Raw genomic sequence first — 12,773 nt, forward strand, 5'->3', positions numbered from 1 at the left:
CCCATGAGCCACAACTACTGAGCCCACGTGCCTCAACTACTGAAACCCGCACACCTAGAGCTCCTGCTCTGCAACAAGAGAAGCCACGACAATGAGAGGCCCACTCACCACAACGAAGAATAGTAGCCCCCACTCACCACAACTAGAGAAAGCCCCCAAGTAGCAGCGAAGACACAACACAGCCTAAATAAATAAATAAATAAATTTAGAAAAAAATTATTAATGAAATATTTTACTTTTTAAAATACTATACTAAGTCTGGGAAATTGGGTATGTACTTTATACTTTACAGGACACCTGGGTTTGGACAAGCAGCATTTCAAGTGCTCAGTAGCCACACCTGACAGGTGGCTGCTGTTTTGGATGCACAGATACAGACATCCTCTGAAGATTGTTGGAGGTGAGAGACACTGGGACAGAAATGCAGGGAAAGGAAAGCAACTTTTAATCCTTTCAGTAAGGAACTTTGGAAAGAACACAACCTCCAAGTCCAGGACAGTTTCTACTATCCTTTAAATAACTCTCTTGTGGCCACTGAAATACAAAAGGCTGTGAACATTTGGGAACACAAATAGAAAAACAAAAATACACATTGGGAAAATTACATTAGCTGCTCTTTCATTTCTACCAGCATATCAAACACTCTTTGCTTATTCTTTTATTCTATTGGACTCTAAGAACATCATAATATTACTTATAAGCCCAGTAACCATGGATTTTAAATACTTTGAGGTTTGTATCAGTCTGTTCCCTGAGCCAAAAATTGATAAGCATTTGAAAGTATAAAACCCAGACACTTTACAGATATTTTAAAGTCTCAAAAAATTCAAACCTAAAGGAGGGAAAACCCCAACTAAACTAAAAGTTAGAAAGGATTTATAATTTTAAAGAAAGTCTTGCATAGAGCCAAATTCCTAAAAAGATATCAGTCCTGTGGTAGTATATCATTTATTGAAAAGGTGAGAATCTGTGTTTGTTTAACTCACTTAATTCACTTGTGTCAAGAAAAAAAGAAAACGTTTCCCAAAGAATATGTGCAATATCCGTAGGTACAGTGTATGATCAGAAACAATTTTTAAAATATGAACTCTGAGTACTTTCGCTTCCTGGACTGCACTGGCACTCTCAGTGGCTTCTTTACCTGGTTCATCACACACATGCCACCTAATGTTAGCAATGAGTGCAGACCAGGCACTGCATTTAAGACAGAAAATCCCAGCCAGATTCTTCAGGGGAAAGTTATTTTTCTATCATGAAAGAAATTGCTGCTTTTTTTTTTGTATGCACATAGTTTATTTACAGCATTTAACATTTTACTTGAAGTCAAGACATAATTTTGGAATGCATGAGTTGACTTTTTGGAAATGGCAGGGATGAAATTTCTTTAACCAAAAGTGCTTTCCCCATGACCTGTATATCTTTAGGGTAAAGGCTGAGTCATTCATGATGTATTAAAAAGATGTTTTTTTTTCTTCCAACTCCACCCTCCTGGATTGGGAATGAGTATGCCAAATCTCACACAGAAATCATTACTGGAGGTTTTTTCAGGTCTGAGAATATGGAAAGGAAGCCCTTTAACATACTACAGCCTCAACTGCTCCATGTGTGTGCCTGGACCAGCAGTTTCAGCCTCATCTGACAGCTCATTAGAAAAACAGTATCTCCAGCCCCACTCAGACCTATCAGATCAGAACCTTCTTCTTATAAGATCCACCAGATGGTTCCTTTACACATTAACATTTGAGAAGCACCAGTCTATAGAACACAATAATCTCCATGGTTTCAAGACAGTTTCATTACTATTACCATTCTTCAAATTAAAATAAAAGGTCTCCATATTTAACTGTTTAACTAACTTTAAGATTTCCCTCACAATAATGTATAATACCATGCTGCTATATAAACGTCTCTGTGATTTGACAATTACTTTAAGAAGTTTTCGTGTAATCTACGAGTATCATTGTAATCTCTGCCGGTACTTGAAGTGTAGAAAGCTGTTCTTAGGCATCCACAACACCTCTGTGGATGAGGCCAGGGCATGGGTGTTTTATAAAGCTTTCCTGGGAGGCTAAGATGAAGCCAGGGCCAAGAGCCACTGCTGTCTCCAGAATGTCTGATCCACAACCTCAAGGGCTTTGCAAGATTCAGAACCAATGGGAACAGTGCCTTTTTTTTTTTTAATGTAGCTTTAGCTCTGGTTCATTTAAATGTGTGGTCCCCCATAGACTGATGAAGTAAGGGGTTCTTTCCTGCCTTTCCCAAGCCTCCCTGGGTTTCAGGTTCTCAGCCACACCCTGAATATTCATTCTTAGAGTTCTTCTGCCCTGACTTCACTCATTAATCATTTCCTTTCATACTTCTTGTCTCTTTCCAGCTTTCCAGGGCCTTTCTGGAATCCAGGAGCCTGAAAATAGCATCCCAGATGTGTCTACCTCCGATTTCCTCCCTCCCTTCTCTATGATAGTCTTCAGGACAGCCTGAAATAGAACTGGCCTTTTCTTGCTGGGATTTAAACATTCTCAGCCAATTTTACACTTTAAAAATGAAAAAAAAATCTGGAATAGCTAAGTTGCATATCCAACAATTCAGATCACTGATTGCTTTTCTACAAAGCCATAGGTTATATTTAAAAACTAGAGATGATGATGGAAAGGTAGTGGAGCTCAGAACAAGGTAAGTTGCAGCCTGCTTCTCCTCTCCAGCCCTAGGTCAATGGTTATAAGAAGAAATCCGGAGCTGGTTTCTAGAGAGGATGACACCCTATTCTGCTATGTTTATTTAAAAAAAAAAAAATTAACGCTTTTTCAATGAATAGTATTAAAAACACAAAGAATGATGAATTTAACCAAAGTTAATTCTGTAAAACAAATAAGAATAAGTTAATATATTAAAAATAATTCTGACCAATTACTTTTCCACATAATTTAGAAAACATGCATATTGCACAAGTAGGGAATCAATTTGGATTTGAGAATATAGCTGTGAGAATGATCTGCCTATTATATTTCTATCTGCTTGGTTTAGGGACTGTTTTGATAAGCCTTTAGGTAGTAATGACAGTTCTTAAAGAAGAAACAAGTTTGCTTTCATATGTCTAGAAAACAAGAGTGCTGGATTCTCTTTTCTACTTCAGGAATCACTTTAGATCTTTTTGCCCTCAGGTCCATGCTTCCCCTCACTTTGTGTTCTGGGCTAAGAGCTCCCTGCAGCTTGTAATCTATTTTTCCACTAGATCAGTCTACTAGTTTGATCTTTAATAATTCACATCTGCATTGAGCCCTAAGACAGGAAGGCATGTCAAGCTGGCACAATGAGAAAACCAATGTAAAGATAGAAAGGAGTATTAAATGATTGCCTTGGATTTCGAGTTCACTGTGAAGAGAATTGAAAGTGCTCGAGGTCCTGGATTCATACAACTTCTTCCACCAATATTCTGGCCAGCCAAGGGACCCAAATCAAGTAGGGTGGTGTAACTTGCCAGGAAATGTACTTTTCAGGAAAGTTCTTTAAAAATAAAGATTAGGGGCTTCCCTGGTGGTGGCACAGTGGTTGAGAGTCCTCCTGCCGATGCAGGGGACACAGGTTCGTGCCCCGGTCTGGGAAGATCCCACATGACGCAGAGTGGCTGGGCCCGTGAGCCATGGCCACTGAGCCTGTGCGTCCGGAGCCTGTGCTCCGCAATGGGCGAGGCCACAATGGTGAGAGGCCCACGTACCGCAAAAAAAAAAAAAAATAATAATAATAATAAATAAATAAATAAATAAAAATAAAGATTAAAAGCACTATGAGAGACCTTAATGGCAATATCATCACTCAAGGGAATGCTTAAAAGTTCAACTTTTACTACAAAACTATATAAATAAAGATGGGATCATTAAATGTTTTAAAGTACATATTATCAAGGTTTAAAATTTTAAAGAATGAAATATTGCCATTTGCAGCAACATGGATGGACCTAGAAAATATTATACTAAGTGAAGTAAGTCAGACAGAGAAAAACAAATATATGATATCACTTATATGTGGAATGTAAAAAATAATACAAATGAATCCATATACAAAAAAGAAACAGACTCACAGACATGGAAAACAAACTTATGGTTACCAAAGGGGAAAGTGGGGGAGGGATTAAATTAGGAGTGTGGAATTAACAGACACACACTACTATAATAAAATAAATAAGCATCAAGGATTTACTATATAGCACAGGGAACAATATTCAATATCTTGTAGTAAACTAAAATGGAAAGTTATCTGAAAAAATGCACGTATATAACTGAATCACTTTGCTGTACACCTATACTAACACAATATTGTAAATCAACTATACTTCAATTAAAGAAAAGATTTAAAATTTTAAAAAATTGATGTAGGAATTTATAAATGGAACCATAATCTGGTGTAAACTGTTTGGGGGGGGGAAGATGTGATGTAAATGAATAAATATATATATTTTTAATTCTAGGTGCTCTCAAATAGGCTATGTAGAACTCATGAAAGCACTTCTAAGAGAGACATTCCAAAAGATAACCCTTCACATTTTAATATATTGTTAACTCTCCATCATGTAGTTTGCCCTCCCAGTGTATCAGCAAAGTCCAAATTGAAATCCTGAGCTGCCTTCCTCATTGCCAACCCATATTCAGTCGACTTCCAGCTATCTTTTCTAATTTACCCAGCTAGTTTGTGCCTAAGCACCATAACTTGGCTTTAGTGTCAGCCAAGACACGTCTGCGACTGAAAAAGAACAAACTTAACCCTACATGTAAACCCTTATTTCCTTAGACTGGAACAATCACAGAGAAAAATCAGGTCTTCGGTAACAACCACAGTGGGATTAGCTCCAGGGCCGCCAACTTGGTTATTTTGAGTCTAGATGCCCCTATCACATGGCTGGCCCAGTACAAGGCAGCCAGGTCAGCCCAGTGGGACTGAGGGGGGAAGTTTGCTGCGCCGTTGCTGTTCCCACTGCTGACCTGTCTCTCCTCAACGCTGCTCCCCAGCCAGACCCATCAGCCCTACAGGATTCCACCCCCCCCTCCGACCCTTACCGCCCGCTGTGGCCACAGCCAGGACAGAACTGACCTCCATTTGCCCCACTGGAAGCCCAGGTGCTTTCTGCCTGAAAGAAAAAGAGATTTTACTTCCAAATGGATTGTTTCTTATTTGGCCCTGGGTAGTGTGGGCTGAAGGAATGACAATTCTTTGGACTCTTTCAGGAGGATTTTGTGTTTCCCTTTAGCCTGGTAGTTTTGAATCCTCCCAGTACATGGAAATACTGAGGGAGCTTTTAAAAATCTATTTCGAAACAGGCCTTGAATTTTAATCTAATTGATCTAGGGTGGGGTCCAGGCTAAGTGCCTTTGAAAAACTGACAAGGGATTTTAACGTGCAGCAGGAGTTTAGCTTGAAAAGCGCCCCCTTAAGCATTTCTGAGAGTCCAGTGTGCTCAGGATTATGTCTCATCAGTCACCATTGGGCTCTATTCCTCTACCTCCCTTTTCTGGTTGTACCCTCTTCTGTTGGGCATCTTCCTGTCTGCTTAACGTTGCCACATCCCTGCTCTCCCCCACCAGGTACATCTGTTTCTGCCCAGTCACCAACACCAACACCATTACTACAGGCTCTGCTACTCACCCCAGGGGTGGCCATGGAGTCAACTAGGTACCATCTTCAGAATTAGGGTCACTAGGCCCCAACAATAATAATAATAAATGCTTTACCCTTCCTATGTAGAACTGTTCTAGGCACTTCACATATATTACATTATTTGATCCTCACAACGACCTTATGAAGTAGGCATTATTATTATCCCAATTTACAGATGAGGAGCCTGGAGCACAGAGAGGTTAGGTATATGGAGGCAAAATCCTAAAGAGGAACCCCCAAGATTCCATCCCCTGATTGTTCAGTCAAAGACTAATACAGATACTGCTGTTGACGGGATTTTGCAGATGTACTTTAAGTTCCAAATATATTTCCCTTAAGGTTCAGAGATTCACCCAGGTAAGTCTGATCCAATCAAATGAGTTGTTTAAAAGTAGAGCGTTTTCCCCAACTGATAGAAGAAGAGGAAGTCAGAGAGATTTTAAGCATGAGAAGGACTCAATATTTTAATGCTGGCTTTGAATGTGGAGGAGGGTATGTGACAAAGAACGCAGGTGAGCTCTAAGAAAAGACAGTGACTGGAGGCTGACAGCAATGAAATGGAACCTTAGATGTAGGGTCATGAGAAACAGAATTCTACCAAGAATGTGAATGACCTAGAAAGTGAATTCTTCCCCAGAGCCTCCAGATAAGAGCCCAGCCCACATGACACCTTGAATTCAGCCCTGGAGACTCCAGGAAGCAGAGAGCCCAATCACACCTTGCTGGACTTCTGCCCTTAGCACTGTGAGCTGATAAATGGGTGCTGTGTTCGGGCGTAAAGTATGATGATCTGGTACACAGCAACAGAAAATTAATAGTGGCAACTCGCCCAAGGTAAGCCAGACAGTAAGCAATAAAACCAAGATTTAAACCCAAGTAATATGGGTCAACACCTCTTTCAAACTACTTTAAATTCCCACACCAAGTGGATCCAAGCTGCACTGAATGACAGACACAAACTTGTGCTCTCCCACTCATGACCTCCTGACAGAGGCTTTGTAATTAGGGCGAAAGTGATGAGCAGGCTATCTCCTCTCTTCTGAGGAAGTCTCCTGGCAAGCTGCTTCATCACTTAGGCAAAACATTTTGGTAGGTTTGCATCATGTTCCCCAGAATTAACTCCACTCGGACTTAGGTTTGGACGTGATATCCTTTGTACACAGAGTTATAGTTCTCTTTGTTGGGAGTGTATAACACCTAATGCCTAAGAAGTCCAGGGCCCTTTGTACGAGGACCCATTCATAGCCCATACTTAGCCTACATTTTGAGGCCTGATCTGATATTCAGATAAGGGATGCATTTGCTTGGATTCTCTTCTGCTTCATTGTGCACGGATCACTGGGATGTCTACATTTCTCTTTTTCCCACTAGAATAGATATTGAGAATTCACTGGTCAGTATGTCATAGCTTTTCTTTCTATAGCTCTAAAAGTTTTTATTTACTGAATAACAACTATGTGCCAGATAGTATACTAACTCCTTTTCAAATATCTCATTTAACCCTTCCAATAATTATATGATGTAGGTATCATTATTTTCATATTATCAATAATAATTGAAGTACAGAATTAGGAAAGAAGAATCCATCTGAGGCACACAGCTGACAGGGAGGGGAGCTAGGTTTCTCCATGGGCTCTTCAACTTCAAAACCCTTCATTAAAATAAACAGCCTGATGCTTTACTTATCTTCAGAGCACCCCTGGCAGTTTAGACCCACCCCAGGGCCCAGTGCTTTAATATGGTTCAACTGAATGGCTCAAAGCCCCCTCACAAACTCAGTCTTCAGGCAACACCTACATTAACTTGCTGTGCTGTCTACCCCATACCTGCACTTCTGGTTCTATCCCATAGCTCCACTTCTGGTTCTATCCCACACCTACACATCTGGTTCTAGCTCATACCTTCAATTCTGATTCTATCCCATACCTATACATCTGGTTCTATCTCATACCTTCACTTTTGGTTCTAGCCCATACCTACACATCTGGTTCTAAAAACCATTTTACTATGGATGCTGGCTTGTGTGGGGTCTCCTTTGACATAAAGCTAATTTAGTAAAAATTCCAAGATTAAAAAAAAAAAACTTCGTGGGAATCCATTCTTAATCATACTTGATTAGTTCATTTAAAACAAATAAATCACATTAATTCTGAGGTGTCGTCTATAAATTTCTTGTGTTTTCTGATAAAGAAGATGTTTATTGTATGCATATGTAAAAGGTTTCTTGTTATTATCAAGAAACCCTTTATGGATAAAGCATTTCTGGATATTACCATAATTTGGTCAATAATAATGACTGTTTCTATCAAGAACCTGTCAATTAAGCAATTTTCTGATTAAAATCAAGTTTATTTCTTCATTTGCAAGCAAAACCTTCATTAACCAAGGTTAATGAAATGATCACATTTTTGTTTTCCACTCTATCCTAGAATGAAGTTTGTGAATTTTTAATGCAGAAATGGAGGGGAAAGGAGTCGCCAGAAGAAGGACATCACGGTATGTTTGAATGTGCTCTGGGCTGGGAATTAGGAGGGCTGAAATCTTACCCTGGCTGTGTCACTCCCAAACTATGCTTTCTTGGATCTCTGAGTTCCAGTTTTTATATATAAAATGAAGATAATGCTTAAAGCACTATACAAATTTATTTCTATTTTGTTACTATTATCAAAATTGAGAAATGACAGTGGGTAGTTATCCTAGACCCTCATGGTCATAAAATCCTCTGTAGGAGGCTGTTCTGACCTGGCTTCAATTTTCCAGGTAACTCCTTTTTTGTTTTGCCTATAGAGCACTTTTCAGGCAGCAAAAGGGTGAGACGATGCTCTTATTGCAGAAATAATTTGTGCAGTGGTACCCAGCACTGAAGTTGACTGTGATTATCTGCCCACCTTTGGACTCGGGAAAGTTGTAAAGTACAAATGTGAGCTTCACAAAGTTTGGGGGAATGTCTCATTCAGGATATGCCCAAGCACTCTTCACACAAAGTGCTTGATAAAGTGATTAATGAAGGAATAAATGAAGGAATGGCTTTTAACCTTTAAATGGAGCTCAGAGTCAATGATCAGGCTAGAAAAAGAAATCATAGAAATATCTATTTTTCAGTTCCTCTAGAAGATTGTTAATCAGAATTTTTGTCTCTCGGAAATTAAACTTCAAATATAACCTTTCTTAAGGTATGAAGTGCAAGTGTTAAATAATGTCAGATACCTTTCTTAACATATAAAAATGTATATTTTACCAGTAAGTATTATCATCCACTCATTTATTCACAGATTCTGCCAGGCCATGAGTACGGCTATTGATTTTTTCCTGAAGTCCCAGTGCTCAGTAAATTTATCCATTTGATAAATAGTCACTGAGTTCCAGGCACCTTGGTAAGCTAAATATTTACTCTGGTGAAGCTGTCAATGATAACATTTTCAGAACTTCTTTTTCATTTGTTTTCAGGGCCTGAAATCTGTTAGTTATATAACACCTTTTATTCATGGAGCCAGTGCACAAACATTGTCTAATCCTTATAAGAACAGGGCATCATCATGATATATGTGAAGGGTGCACACCTAACAGGAGGTCAATACATACTTGAAGGGATCATTGTTAACCATGATTGACAGTTGAAGACAGGGGGACTTGAAAAAGTAAACGACTTTCACAAAGTCAGCATCCTAAGTGTAAGAACCCAGACTCTCAACCTCTGACCATGAATTGAGGGTCAGAGGTTTTTAAAAAATTCAGTACACATATATCTTCAACAGTGACAAATCATGACTTGGGAGATAGTTTGGTATTTAGGAAACACGCAAAAATCATTAAGAGCTAGTTATTATAAACAAGATGGGGAACCAAACTGGGTAAGAGTGGGGGGTTTGTACTGTTTGCTTTGTTTTTATTAAAACTGAGGCATTAAAGGAAGCAAGAATATACAATGGGGAAAAGACAGTCTCTTCAATAAATGGCATTGGGAAAACAGGACAGCTACTTCCAAAAGAATCAAACTGGACTACTCTCTTATACCATGCACAAAAATAAATTCAAAATGGATTAAAGAATTAAATGTGAACCTGAAACCGTAAAACTTCTAGAAGAAAACATAGACAGTACTCACTTTGACATCGATTTAATAATATTGGGGAGGATATGTCTCCTCAGACAAAGGAAACAAAAGCAAAAATAAACTAATAAGACTACAACAAACAAAAAACTTTTGCACAGTGAAGGAAAATATCAACAAAACAAAAATGCCACCTACTGAATGACAGAAGATATTTGCAAACAGTATATCCAATAAGGGGTTAATATCCAAAATATACAAAAACTCACACAATGAGATATCAATAAAAAGCAAACAACCTGAGTAAAAAATGGGCAGAGGGGCTTCCCCGGTGGCGCAGTGGTTGAGAGTCCACCTACCAATGCAGGGGACGTGGGTTCACTCCCCGGTCTGGGAAGATCCCACATGCCATGGAGCGGCTGGGCCCGTGAGCCATGGCCACTGAGCCTGCGCATCCGGAGCCTGTGCTCCACAGCAGGAGAGGTCACAACAGTGAGAGGACTGCATTGTGCAAAAAAGAACAAAAAAAAAAAGGGCAGAGGATTTGAATAGGCATTTTTCCAAAGAAGACATACAGATGACCAAAAGACACAGAAAATTTGCTGAACATCAGTAATCATAAAGGAAATGCAAATCAAAACCACAATGAGATATCACCTCACACCTGTCAGAATGGTTATTATCCAAAAGAAGAATTAACAAGTGTTAGTGAGGGTGTGGAGAACAGGGGGCCCTTGTTCATTGTTGGTGGGAATGTAAATTGGTACAGCCACTATGAAAACAGTACAGAGATTTCTCAAAAAAATTAAAAATAGAGCTACCATATGATCCAGCAGTTGCATCCCTGGGTATTTATCCAAAGAAAACAAAAACACTAATTAGAAAAGATATATGCACCGTATGTTCATTGCACCATTATTTATTAATACAACTATGGCTAATATACGGAAGCAAACTAAGTTTCCATCAATAGGTAAATGGATAAAGAAGATGTGGTGTGTATATATACACAGTGGAATATTACTCAGCCATAAAAAAGAATGAAATCCTGCCATTTGTGACAGCATGAATGGAACTTGAGGGCATTATGTTAAGTGAAATAAGACAGAGAAAGACAAATACTGTATGATTTCATTTATATGTGAAAACAAAACCACTGAACAAACACAACAAAACAGAAGCAGAGTTATAGACACAGAGAACAAACAGGTGATCGCCAAAGGAGAGGTGGGTGAAGAGGAGGAGAGAAAAATATGTGGGAGATTAAGAGATACAAATTTCCAGTTACAAAATAAATGAGTCACAGGTATGAAATGTTCAGTGTGGGAAATACAGTTGACAACTAAGTAATATCTTTGTGTGGTGACATATATCATAATTAGACTTATCATGAAATAAGTCATATCATTTTGAAATGTATAGAAAAAAATCACTATGCTGTGTAACAAAAACTAACACAATGTTGTAAGTCAATTATACTTCAACAAACAAACATACAAACAAACTCATAGAAAAAGAGGTCACATTTGTGGTTACCAGAAGCGGAGGGGTGGGGGGAGGGGGAACTGGATGAAGGCAGTCAAAAGGTATAAACTTCCAATTATAAGATAAATAAGTACTAGGGATGTCATGTACAACATGATAATTAGCACTGCTGTGTGTTACATATGAAAGATGTTAAGAGAGTAAATTCTGAGTTCTCATCACACACACAATTTTTTTTTCCATTTCTTTAATTTTGTATCTCTATGAGATGATGGATGTTCACTAAACTTACTGTGATAACCATTTCATGATGTATGTAAGTCAGATCACTATGCTGGACAGCTTAAACTTACATAGTGCTGAATGTCAATTATATCTCAATACGTAAATGTAAAACTAAATTTTAAAACTTGAGGCATTGACCAAAATAATAAACCATATTTTCTTGAGTGACTTATGAAGTGGCTTTGTAGACAATGCTGGGAAACTAATCCTAAATTTTTGTGAGCAGTGTCAACATCTCTAAAAGAAACATACCTGTGTGTTTCTACAAGACTCTTTTTGGAGGAGTGCAATATTTTTATGGGATGTAGAAGGGATCACAATTAGTTCCAGGAATCTTGGTTCTGTGGTCCAGGCTGGATCTTTCCTTGAGCATCCACAGCACTAATTGCATTGGTTGGTTACTTTAAAACAGACAGTAGAGCAGGAGACCTGAGGTTTACTGATCACACAAACAATAGTAATTTATAGAATAAATATAGAAAAATACACACATGTAATTAAATATATATTAAAGACATATCCAAATCAAGCAAAAAAAAAAAAAAAAAACCACAACTTAAAATGAAACAAACCTAGACCCAATAAAGATAGAAAATAAGGATGGTATCATATACCAAGAAAACTCTGCCCAGGTCTTCCCTTTCTGGAGGTTATGCCATAAGCACAGGAATGAGGCAGCTTAGGCTAGCAGTAGGTAATTCTAAATAGAAGCCTGTCTAGTGTCTCTAGACCTTAAAGTAAATGGAGTAAGCAACTAAGGCAGGATCACTTAGTTTCTGATAAGGTTTCCAGATAAGGGTTGCAGCCCTCTGGCCTACATGTGATGAGGCCAAGGAGAGAATGTTACATAAATACAAGCCAGGAGGGTTTTCGAAATAGACATCTTTGTGCTGCCAGCTGATCAGGCTGAACCATTGCACCCTCAGGGGTAAACACAATACACAGAGTGTGGTTTCAGAACGTAGGAAAGCTCAAATTCTTAGCCCTTCGTTTGTTAATTTTAACTTTTAATGTCCATAGCTAAAACCTGACATAATCTCAAGATTTCTACACCCCTTAGCTATCAAATAACAGCAAGCAATCCATGACTAGTCATTTTGCAGGAGGATGGAAATAGCTCATGGAAATATCAAACGTAATCTTTGACTCTTGGCATGCTAGTGTTCATTTGTTTTTTTCTGCAAGAAACTTTGTTAGGTGAACTTTCACATTGCAGTGAGGTTGCTGGAGGTTACATGGAGAGACAGTCGAGTGCCAGATAAATCACTGGGCTAGGTTTTATTATTCATGACCTGAGAAACTC

This window comes from Mesoplodon bidens (genome assembly GCF_964165515.1).
Source record: "Mesoplodon bidens genome assembly, chromosome: 16".
Taxonomy (NCBI): Eukaryota; Metazoa; Chordata; class Mammalia; order Artiodactyla; family Ziphiidae; genus Mesoplodon; species Mesoplodon bidens.